A 12,500-nucleotide genomic window follows, 5' to 3' on the forward strand; every position below is an offset into this window, starting at 1 on the left:
ACACATAGTGACCTAGTCCACTGACCACAGGCAACATAACAGTTTGGATGAAATCAGGCTTTCAAGTGGAATTTTATCTGAGTGTACACACACACACACACACACACACACACACACATTTTCATGATGCACACATACAAACATATTGTGTTCTACTACACTGCACACTGATCAGCCATTACATTAAAACCACATCCAGGCCAGTAGCTCCTCTCAAAGGGTGGATCTATATATCAGTTAGTGAGTGAACAGTCAGTTCCTGAAGGTGATGAAGCAGAAAAAATGGACAAGCCTAAGAATCTGAGTAACTTTGACAAGAACCACACTGTGATGTTCTAGACAATGACTGGGTCAGAACAGCTCCAGAACATCAGACAGGTCTTGTGGGGTGTTCTCTCCCGGTGTGCAGTGGTCAGTACCTACCAAAAGTGCTCCAAGGAAGGACAACCGGTGAACCGACAACAGTGTCAGGGGCGTCCAAGACTCTCACTGATTCTCATGGAGGCCCCGCCCACCTCACAACTTACAGGACTTAAAGGATCTGCTGCTAACGTTAGTCTTGGTGCCGGAGACCACAGCAGGACACCTTCAGAGGTCTTAGGGAGTCCATGCCTCAACGAATCAGAGCTGTTTTGGCAGCACAAGGGGGACCTACTCAATATTAGGCTGGTGGTTTTAATGATATGGCTGGTGCATTATTTTGTAATGAGTGAGTGATTAGGAAAGCTGTCTGGAGAAAAAATGAATGAGCGTGTATGAACACTGTCCCTTCAACTCACGCTAACGACTCCAACCATTCTGACTGAATGGAAATAGAGGCACAATAAAAGATCTTCTCACTCATTTTACTTTTTTCAGTCCAGGAGCCGCAGATAAAAACACAGCTCCTCAGATTTACTCCTCTCTGTTCTTAAATGGATCTGTAAAAAATCATCCTCAAATCATGTTCACTCTGAGCTGAGGGGCTGAATACACCGCTGCCTGTTCCTCTGTTGATATACTCCATCCATAACCGGGTAATATCGAGCAGACCTCGTAAAACGGAGATTCTTTATCGCCCAATGAAACAGAAAGCGCACGTCTGGAGAAAAGGTTTGCCTGGCCCGAGGTTGATGTAATTCACCGGCGAGGAGTTGAAAAGATGGGTGTGTGGTTAAAGGCATGAAGGGACAGCCGCTGCTGTAAAAACACACTGCTTTCCTGAAGTACAGCTACAGCAGAGACACAGCAAGCTCAACTGATCTTAACCCTTTCAGACCTTTTAAAGCCCACACAAATGGACACTGTGTCCAAATGTCTGTGGACACTGTGTCTCATGTGTTTTCGCATACTGCTTGTGTAATCTTTGCAGAAAAGCACTGGCCAAAATATTGCAGGATGTTCTAGAGCTGTGAGAACGTGAGCAGACGGGCTGTGGATGATGTGATGATGGAGTTCCAGCCAGTACTTTTGGGATGAGTTGAAGTGACAGAACTAATCATCCAACATGAGTACTTGAACTCACTAATGCTGCAAGCAATCAAATCTGTCTCACAGCAATGTTCCAACATCTAGTCTAAAACCTTCTCAGAAGAGTAGAGGCTGTTACACAGAAACACTGCAAGAGCAGGTGTCCACATATTGTAATTGATGCAGATGTGCACTACATGGTCAAAAGTATTTGGACACCTCAATCTTTGCTAACCTGTCTAAGTAATCAAGCACACAGATGTGCAGTCTCTATAGACACACACTGAAGAGAGAGAGAGAGTCACAGGATGTCATCTGTGCCTCAAGTCAGTTTGTAACAGTGTCTGTCCTGTTAGAGCTGCCCTGACCAACTGTAAGTGCTACTATTTCAGTAGGGGCAACAGCGGCTCAGCTAAGGAAATTCACAGAGCGGGACCACCGAGTGCACCAAGTGCAGAACTTTCTTTAGACTTTAGAGGGAGGGAGAGGGAGAGAGAGGGAGAGAGAGGGAGAGAGGGAGAGAGAGAGAGAGGGAGAGAGAGAGTACTTCACATAAATACACACTTTGATACAATCTTTGATGAAAATCTACAGTTTGAGAGAATGTGAGAAAGGTAATTCCTCCTCTGAGGACGTCGGGTTTAGGTTCTATCACTCTATTCTCATGAGCACATAGCAGATAGTTTCATCGTTTGAGTCAAAAATAAACTCCTAAAAAGGACATTCTGTTATTAATGACCCTTCCACTGTCCTTCACTTAGCTTTGCAAATGTTGCCTTTGGTCAGCATTTCCACGGATGTCGGACTGTTTGAGGCCAACAGGTTATTTATTGGGCATTCTCATGGAGTTATGTGGAAATTTAGTTTATTAATTTTGATTAATCTTTTTTAATGATGGGGGTTTGTCTGCTGTCATTTATATGCTTAAAGTTAATTCAATTCTATTCAACTCAACTCATATTCCCTTTGATTTATTTATCTCTTATCTTTTTAATGATGGTGTTTGTTTAATGCTGTCTTGAGACGTTCAGATTTTACCAGTAAGAACTGCCCCCTAACAAATAAAGCTGATTCAATTTAATTTAGATTTATTTGAATTTATATTAAATTTATTTCATATGCCGAATAATGAATTACCAAATAAAAAGATTCAATTCCATTCGATTTGATTCAATTCAATTTAGTTTTTCTGTACCCAGTATGAATTGAGGAGAAAAAGTTAATTTCATTAAATTCAATTCAGCTTAAACACCATCCTGAGGGCACATGAAGACTGTGGGGGGTGAATCTGTTGACCGGTCAGTGTGAGAGACTTACTGACAGCAATGATTTCAAATTGCCCCATCACAGCTCAATTAACTCATGTTTCGGTTCTAGATAGCACACCTCTGTCAGGGTGACCGCTTTTGAGTGCTATGTTTAAATCAGCCATGAAAGACCTGCCACATTAAGCTGATGGATGACCTCATGACCTCTACTCGTACACGCTGTGTGCCGGCCTCCTGCCCTCATCTGATGGACCGCTGGCCTCACCGGCCTCCTGAAAGCTGCTTCGTGACAAAGCGGTTGTGGAAAGCGTTAAACAAATATGATAGAACTGAACTGCATCTGAACTCGGCCCTCCCCGCACCACCACAATACTTATTAACACGTCCATTTCTACCGACTGAATGAAAAGACCATAACGACTGAAAGGTCATTGGGCAGATCGATAGACCACCCATTACTCTGTCATAAGCTCCCACTTAACTCCCATTACCCTGGGAGAAAATGGAGAGGCCCTGTGCCGCCGGTGCTGGAATGAAAGAGCAGAACGGTAAGGTGGGAATGAAGTGATTTCTTTAAACACCCCTCCAGCCTCTCTCTCTCTCTCTCTCTCTCTCTCTCTCTCTTTCTCTGGTTTGGGGTCAATGCTGGTTGTCATACGAGTAGGAAAGAGCTGGCCCGAGAGGCGAACAGAGCCATGTGGCAGCCGGCTCAGTGTGGCCCAAAGCACAGCTGAACAAAACACTAGGTCCAGGGTTTAATTGAGCAGAGTCGATTTGAAAAGGGTCAATTTCCCTTTCACTGTGTGATGTGAAGAGTTTCAGAGTTATTCAACAGAGTGTGTGTGTGTGTGTGTGTGTGAGAGAGAGAGAGAGAGAGAGAGAGAGAGAGAGAGAGAGAGTGGACACGAATGACTTTTAATTGGGCCTGAAATTTTGGCCCAAATCTGAAAGTAGGCGGAGCAAACTCTGTCCAAACCCATAAAATTAAGTCTAAAACCCAAAGAAAACCTAAAATATTACTAAATCTGGTACAAACCTGACCCAAACCCAAGCACAGCCAGCTGGGAAATGGTTAAAACTCTAGTAATCTTCTGTTTATAGCCTGTTGGGTTACAGTGCACTGACTGCAGTCGTCAGATCATCAATAACCAAAATAAAAAAGTAAGTAGTCTAATTATCAGTCGTCTGAAATTTATTTAAAATTACACATTAACCCATTTATTCATCAATCTCCCCCCTCGAAAGGTCACTGCTGGCTAAACCAGTCTAAAACATCAGGCTGAAAGAAACCTCAAATATCCAAACCAGATACGAGCCCACCAAGTATAGCGGATAGCAAAAGATTTACCAACCCCCCAAATACCGTGTCTCCTTCCAACCCAGCAACACACTGTATAACCTCCTACTGTCAAACATGAGATACAGGAGCATCCATTCCAGAACCATCAGTTCAGGACCAGCTTCTCCATCCGCTGCCCTCAACACTACGCCCACACACATCTGTCTATCTATCTGTCTATCTATCTATCTATCTATCTATCTGTCTGTCTGTCTGTCTGTCTGTCTGTCTGACAACCCGTCTATCTGTCTGTATATCTGTCTGTCTCTCTGTCTGTCTATCTATCTGTCTGCCTGACGACCTGTCTATCTATCTATCTGTCTGTCTGTCTGTCTGTCTGTCGATCTGTCTGTCGATCTGTCTGTCTGCTGATTTCATTACATCGGGAAAAAATGCTTAGATATTTGGGCTCATGCACATTATTCGTCAGACACATTTTAGCCCCTTTTTCTGCCACATTTATGACATTTAAATGACTAGAAAATGAAATAGAGGATCAACAGAACTCGTCAGCTGCACAAACGTTTACATAAGACTGTATATGAGGAGTGGCTTGAGCTTACAGATCAGGTCAGATTCAGACAAGAACACTGTCCTGGTCACCTGGTAAATACTTTGTTCTATTTTCTATTGGTATATTAATTTAATATTATGTGTTCATTTTTGTGATTTCAGTTTATTGTTATTGCTTTTTTACTTCTATTATTTATATTGTGTATATATTGACAATTTATCCCCTTTCTGCTGTGACACTGAGAATTTCCCCACTGTGGGACTAATAAAGGATTATCTTATCTTAGTTTATCCAGTTCTTTCATTTAACTTGTTTGATATTTGATGTTTTTGGGTCTTTTGACATGTTAGTCAATATCCATGGGTAACCTGAAAGACAATTTGGCAAAAAAAAAAAAAAAAAACTATAACAAATTAAAAATGATCATGATGCACAAAGTGAGCAGAGACTGGTTCACCTGGTAGAACCACAGTTATGTCTCAGTATGTGACCTGACACTGAATAAATACTGACAGTCTGAGGCCCAGTTGACAATAAGTGGACTACCCAGTTTTTAAAGCAGCGACTGAATTTGGAGCAATAATCAATGTTTAAATAGCTGCCGGCCCATTGGGAGGGGGGGGGTTGAAAAGAGAGATAGAAAGATGGCGCGAGAGCTGAGAGAGCGAGAGAGAGAAGCTGGCAAGTTGAGTAAGGAGGAGACTGAGTAAGAGAGCAGAAGACAGAGTACTTTCACAAAAGAGCCTCCAGTCAAACACTCACTCCCTCACTCGCTCGCTCTCGCACAGAAACACCACGCAGCATTTGCATGCAAATGAAAGATTCGAGGATCTGGCAACCAAAAATCTCCCATAACCCCAGTAGACTAGTCACAAAGCAATGAGACGGATCCAAGCACCGTCCCATACGGACTTTCAACCCCCAAGATTTTAAAAGAGCTCCGGGTGCCGCTTGCGTCTCTCCACTGGCAGAACCGAAGACATCTGCTATCGACACCCATTACATCCCCCTTCAAATGCTAATCTGGAGAGCCGCGCCGCGCTGGAAGAGGAATATACGGAGAGTCTCCTTTGGAGCGGCCCTCTCCGGAGACTCGGAGTCTGTAAACAAGCCGGCCGAGGAGGAGATGAGACGCTGTGATTTGCATCACGCACCTCGGGAGTCATTTGCCAGCTTTTAAGGTGCCAAAAGCAGTAAGATGCAGTTTTTCCTTCACTTCAGGGCGAGGCGGCGTGCCGTCCACTGAAGTCCGACTCACTGTGGACCGTGGGGAGTGAGGCAGCTGCTCTTCTGCATGTTTTAAAAAACGCAAAAAACCTCATAAACAAAAGCACTTCACACCAATAATACTCCACTCAGTCTCATCCAGGACCAGAAGTGCTCGAACGAGGCTCGCCACACAATCACGATAAACAGTAAATAAAAACAGACGTTTCCACATTAGAGCGGCCGGCCTGAACGCTGGTGCCCTTAGCAGCTTTTTGAGGGGTCAGCTCGAGTGCCTGCCCTCAATGAGAATGGGAAAAACAATGCTGAGAGCGGGGGATGCGTTTATTCCTCTCCTCCGTCAGGCCTCGCTGGGCTGGTTAGCTCCATTAGGGTCCAGAACCTTTCCTAATATCAGCACACTCTACAAACGTGGCTTATACAACTACAGAGAGAGAGACACAGAGAGAGAGACACAGAGAGAGAGACAGAGAGCGAGAGAGAGACACAGAGAGAGACACAGAGAGAGAGAGACAGAGAGAGAGACACAGAGAGCGCTAATAAACATCCTTTCTGTCAATCAAAAAGCATATTTCTCCAAAACAACCTGCATAGTAAGTAAATAAGTAAGTCATGTTTATTTATATAGCACTTTTCCAGAGCATCTACAAAAATAAATATACAAAATTAAATTAAAATGATTAAATTAAATTAAATTATGTATACAAGTAAATAAAACAAACTGAAACAAAAAAACAAGGTATCAAAAAGTGGATATCACAGATTTAGACACTACTAAAAGCACAAAAATAAAAATAAGTTAAATGTTTCTTAAAAACATGAACCGATGCTGAAAGTCTGATGTCAGTAGGGAGATCATTCCACAGTCTAGGAGCATAAACTGCAAATGCCCGGTCACCCTTTAACCCTTGATTGGAGGACCTCAGAGATCTTACATTATTAAGTGGACACAAAAGCTCATTAATGTAAGCTGGAGTCTCATTATGTACAGCCTGGGAATAGAAGGTTATAAATACAGTTAAAGGTCCAGAATCAGAATGTTCTTTGGATTTGTGACTTAAGTCTAATAGTCTGATCCAGAATGTAAACATTAAGGTTAATTAATGAGATGGGAGTGGCTACTTGATTTACACACCGCTCGTCAGCTCCAAACAAACATGATGACAACCAGCCTTATAACCCACTGATTAAAGGGACAAAAGGGAAGAAAAAGAGCAGCTACATCATCTTCATAGCCTGTATGTAGGCTATAGGCCACGCTAACAATGACTCAATTCTTCATGGCACGGATTCTGGACGTTCTGGAACCGTTCTTCTGAGATTCTTCTCCATGTTGACCTGACTGCATCACTCAATTACTTTTCAGGAGCACCTTCATGCTGTGAGGCTCCCATTATACCACATCCCAAAGGCTGTACAAAGCAGACTGGGTTCATGAATTCATGCTGTGAGGTCCACATTCTGACTCTACCATCTGGGTCCAAATCCAGATCTATCAGACCAGGCTACATTTCTCCAGTCTTCAACTGTCCAGTGTTGGAGAGGCTGTGCTGAGCCACTGCAGCCTCAGCTTTCTGTTCTTGTCTGACAGAACACATGCATATTCTGCAATGCTCCCGACTCTAGGAGGATGAAGACTGATGGGCTCTGGGGAAGGCACCAGGTACTCAGCTCCGATGCATCAGCCAGCAGATGCCAGTGATGGCCAGCATCGCACTGTTGTGACGTGGGGAGAGAGCAAGGCCAATTGTGCTCTCTTGAAGCCTTGGCTGCTCATGGGTAGCAGCATGGCAGGGATTCAAACCAGCGATCCTCTGGTTATAGGGACTGCACCTTATTCCGCAGGACCACTCTGGGCCCATAGAGCCATTTTTAAAGTGTTCATCTGGATTCTGTTCTGATCAATTATCATTTAGCACTGGAGAACCCCTGCCCTAAAAACTAACCATAGCTTCTCAAAGTAAAAAATAGCATGTTTTGAATCTGTTGTTTTGATGATGTCACATAAACCAATGTATTTACATACACTCATTTACTTTTAGGGCATTTAGCAGATGCTCTTCTCCAGAATTATCCAAGAATAACCTCAGCTAGTTTAAATAGACCAAAAAATCAATAAGGAGACCATTTACTGCTTTGTGTTGTTTTCTGTATACACTAAATACGGGTGTCAGTGAAAGTATGGCTGTTCTGAACATTAAAGAAAACACAGGTCCATCTTCTCCCTTTGATTACACCTTCCTCTGCGTGTCTGCCTACTGCATGTATCCGCTAATTAAAGCAATCTAACCCACGACGTCCTTCGACCTCATACGCAGCCATCAATCACATATAAACCACCTGTCGCTGTCCTCCCCCGCTTCCAGAAAACACAGCTCGCCTTCAAAACTGAGAGGATTCATCAGGTTTGTCTCTGACACCGCGTGTCAGTCTCTGGTTAAGCAGCGGCTCTGTTCCCATTTATCTTAATTGCCTTTCTTTAATAGCGCCTGTTTACCTTCGGAGGGGTGTCAAGTCTTGAAAAGAGCCGCGAGACGAGGAGACGGGGAGCTCTTTGTAAACAAAGCGGATGTTTTGACTCTCCACAAAGCAGGCGGGTCTCCAGCGACAGGCTGGTGGCAGCTGAGGTGGCAGGAGCGATCGCGTCATCTAAACACTTAAACACAAATTAAACCAAACAAAGGTTGAGGGACGAAACGTGCGGCGATGGTGCTGCGCTATTTACTTATTAGCATAGAGATAGAGTCAGGGGAAGAGGGCACGGGCAGAGACCCCCGTTTACCAACACAATTCCTAAAAAGAAGCCCCTCCCTGTCGGTTAATACGGGGCGATTAGCACGGAGAGACGAGGCCTATTTTTCTTCCTGCCTTCCTCTCTTCCTCCCCCTCTGAGCATCTTTCAAATTCCTCCCTTTATTTTGTCAGCGAGGCAATTAATTTCTGAAAAGCCTCAATGACTCGATAGTGGGAAGCTGTTTTGTAAAGAGAGAGAGAGAAAAGTTGATCAAAAGAGCAGATTCTCATGCAGGACACATCAGAGTCGCACTCAAACACTGATCCCAGAGCCTATTGTGAGTGTGTGCGAGTGTATTTGCGTGTGTATTTGCGTGTGTGTGTGTGTGTGTGTGTGTGTGGTACATTTCGCTTGCTAGTGAGGTGCTCTCAGAAAAGCCAGGATCGATGGACCACCCTGCGTTTGATTCCCCAATTAGCTGTGGGACAACAGGGTCACTGCCCCGTGTCAACACACACTCTGAACCCTTCCTTCTCCTCATTACAGTCAATAAGAGAATTAGATTAGCTGCCATTACTCCTGGAAGGCTTTAGCCAAACCCCTCTTACCGAAATCATGCACTCACAAACCCAACACCTGGAAAACAGCTGGAGTCGAACCGTGTGGTATCATTTGAGCGTACACCAACTAAATCCTTACACGAAATACAGTAAACATACTGGTCCATGTCTTAACCAGTTAGTCAGGCGAAGAACCATTTAAGAATCGGAATGGCTCTATGAGTTGTCCTGGGTCTGTGTAGAACCACTGCCTTCTCTAAAGAACCCTTGAAATACTGGGATCCTGTTTACATTAGAATAACCACACGTTTAGCCAAAAAGGTTCTACGACTTAAGAAATTGGCCACAGGTTATTTAAAGAACCACCTGATGGTCAACAGATGTTCTGGGTGTGAAAAAGTAAACAAATCCTTTACTCAATTAAATTAAACTGAATTAGGTTCAGCATCATTTATATAGAGCTTGTCAGAATTGTAAATAGCAGAGATCCGGGTCCGAGTGTTTTTTTGAGCAGGCCAGAGCTGAGAGTACAGCGAAAAACGTCCCGAGACCAAGAGGAAGAAACCTTTAGAGGAACCAAGACTCAAAGGGAAACCCGTGCCCCTCAGTTCGACACCGGGTAGCACAGCAAATTAGAACACAGTAGTACAGCGCAGTGATTTTTACTTCTCAACAGTTGTTAGGCTTGTGATATTTTGGTTGCTATGGATTCCAGGTGGTTTCTTTGGTGTTGCTAGCTTGTTGCTACAGTGTTGCTAAGTGGTTGCTACATGGTTGTTATGCTGTTGCTAAGGTATTCAAGGTGGTTGCTATGGTGTTGCTAGGTGGTTGTTATGGTATCCCAGGTGGTTGCTATGGTATCCTAAGCAGTTGACATAGTGTTGCTAAGTGGTTGCTAGGTGGTTGTTATGGCTTTGCTAGGAGGTTGCTATGGTATCCCAAAAGGTTGCTATGGTATCTCAGGTGGTTGGTAGGGTGTTTGCCAAGTGGTTGACTGGGTACTACTAGTGTATTTGTATCATATTGACATTTAAAATATTCACAAACATTTGCACTCCATTCATTCCTATAGTAAAACAAAAAAGAAAAATCTGTTGCTACGTGGCAACCGTGTATCCAATCAAAATCTTACATATAGCTATATAAGCACACAGCACACAATCAGACCCGACAATATGCTCAATAAGAAGAGGAACATATATACACTATGTGGACAAAAGTATTGGGACACCTGCTAATTCATGGTTTCTTCAGAAATCCAGGGCATTAAAAAGAGTTCCTCCTGCTTCTGTTGGAGTAACTGTCTCCGCTGTCTAGAGAAGAATACTTTCTCCTAGATTTTGGAGGAACATTGCTGTAAGGACTTGATTGCATTCAGTGATTAGAGCATTAATTAGGCCAGGATGTTGGATGATGATCACCACCCCACCTCATCATCCCTTAACTTCCCAGGTTATCCCAAAAGTACTGGATGGAGCTCCACCACCATCATTCCAGAGGACACAGTTCTTCCACTGCTCCACAGCTCCTCAATGCTGGGGGGCTTTATACCCCTCTAGACCACGCCTGGCATTATTAGGCAGCATGGAGCCAATAGGGTCATGATGTTGATCTGCTCCAGAGAGTCCTATTCTATTGGCTATTGGAATAGACAATCTGTGTCAGCAACAGATGCAACTTAAATTAGCTGGACGCATTCATTAGAAGGGGTGTCCAAAAACATTTGGACAGATGCATCCTTGCATTCGTATCCAACACCAAACAGGTCTCGGCTGATTTGGTGTTTTAGTCCTTTTCTCTGCTTCCTTTAACTCCCACCCCTTCATCCCTGCATCTATCTGTCCCTTCATCTTTCTCCATTCTGTAGCAGCATTGTCCCAGCTCTAATTTCCCTGCATCACTAAAAGCAGCACAGAGAGAAGAGATGCATCCGGATCCCTCCGATAATTCTATTGGACGCCCCTAATTAAAATCAATGAAGGCTATTATAGCAATTATCTCACCAAATGGGACTGTATTGTGTCGGCTCAATACATTTAGTAAATTCTGCCAATCCTGTTATCGGGGAGATGGCACACGACTAACGACGTCATACCTGGAAACAAAAGCCGGGCACAATGCCTCACCCCTGCCTCGCCCCGCCTCGCATTGCCTCATCAGGTTCTTTTGTGTCTGCAGAACCCCATGAGAACACACATTACAGTGACATTGTGAATTTGTGTTTCTTATTTGTGAAGAAGCAAGAAGGCGACGTTAGCAAAGCGATCAATAAGCAGTTAGCAGGGGGTCGGGTTCGGCAGGAAAAGGTTCCAGCATCTTGAGACGGGTACAGGTTGCCTGATGAGGGAGGCGTTCTGAGGGCATTTCTTTAAAGAAAGAAAGTTCACTGCTTCTGAAGCACAACAGCTCTTGATCTCTGAAAGCTGTGCTATAAGAAGCTGAGCGGCGAGGCAGGGGTGGAAAACCTGGAGGATTGATTAGTGCAGATCAGGGGTTCCCAAACTCCCTAATGCCTGGACCAAATATCCTGTGAAGGGAAATGATGGGAACTCCTTAAAGAGGCCTTTATGATTTTAAGCCTGAACATCAAATAATTCAATTTATTTAGTGTTTATTTATATTATTTATACTCAATATTAAATCATAATTATTTGATTTATTTGATCTTCAAAGAAAAAATATTAATCAATTAATTTATTAATTAGATTTTTATTTATATCTAAACACACCAGTGTTCACCATCCTCACACACACACACACACCAGTGTTCACCATCCTCTCTCACACACACACACACACCAGTGTTCACCATCCTCACACACACACACACACACCAGTGTTCACCATCCTCTCTCACACACACACACACACCAGTGTTCACCATCCTCACACACACACACACACACCAGTGTTCACCATCCTCACACACACACACACACCAGTGTTCACCATCCTCTCTCACACACACACACACACACACACACACACACCAGTGTTCACCATCCTCACACACACACACACACACACCAGTGTTCACCATCCTCTCTCACACACACACACACACACACACACACACCAGTGTTCACCATCCTCACACACACACACACACCAGTGTTCACCATCCTCACACACACACACACACACACACCAGTGTTCACCATCCTCACACACACACACACACACACCAGTGTTCACCATCCTCTCTCACACACACACACACACACACCAGTGTTCACCATCCTCACACACACACACACACCAGTGTTCACCATCCTCACACACACACACACACACACCAGTGTTCACCATCCTCACACACACACACACCAGTGTTCACCATCCTCTCTCACACACACACACACACACACACACCAGTGTTCACCATCCTCTCTCTCACACACACACACAC

At 44.0% G+C, this 12,500-nt stretch overlaps 1 protein-coding gene across 1 annotated transcript in view; it reads right to left on the bottom strand.

Moving 5' to 3' along the window:
- ptprt (protein tyrosine phosphatase receptor type T) overlaps window positions 1–12,500 on the bottom strand; it is a 218,938-nt gene that overhangs the window by 158,146 nt on the left and 48,292 nt on the right.

This window comes from Salminus brasiliensis, chromosome 7 (assembly GCF_030463535.1).
Source record: "Salminus brasiliensis chromosome 7, fSalBra1.hap2, whole genome shotgun sequence".
In the NCBI taxonomy this organism is placed as follows: Eukaryota; Metazoa; Chordata; class Actinopteri; order Characiformes; family Bryconidae; genus Salminus; species Salminus brasiliensis.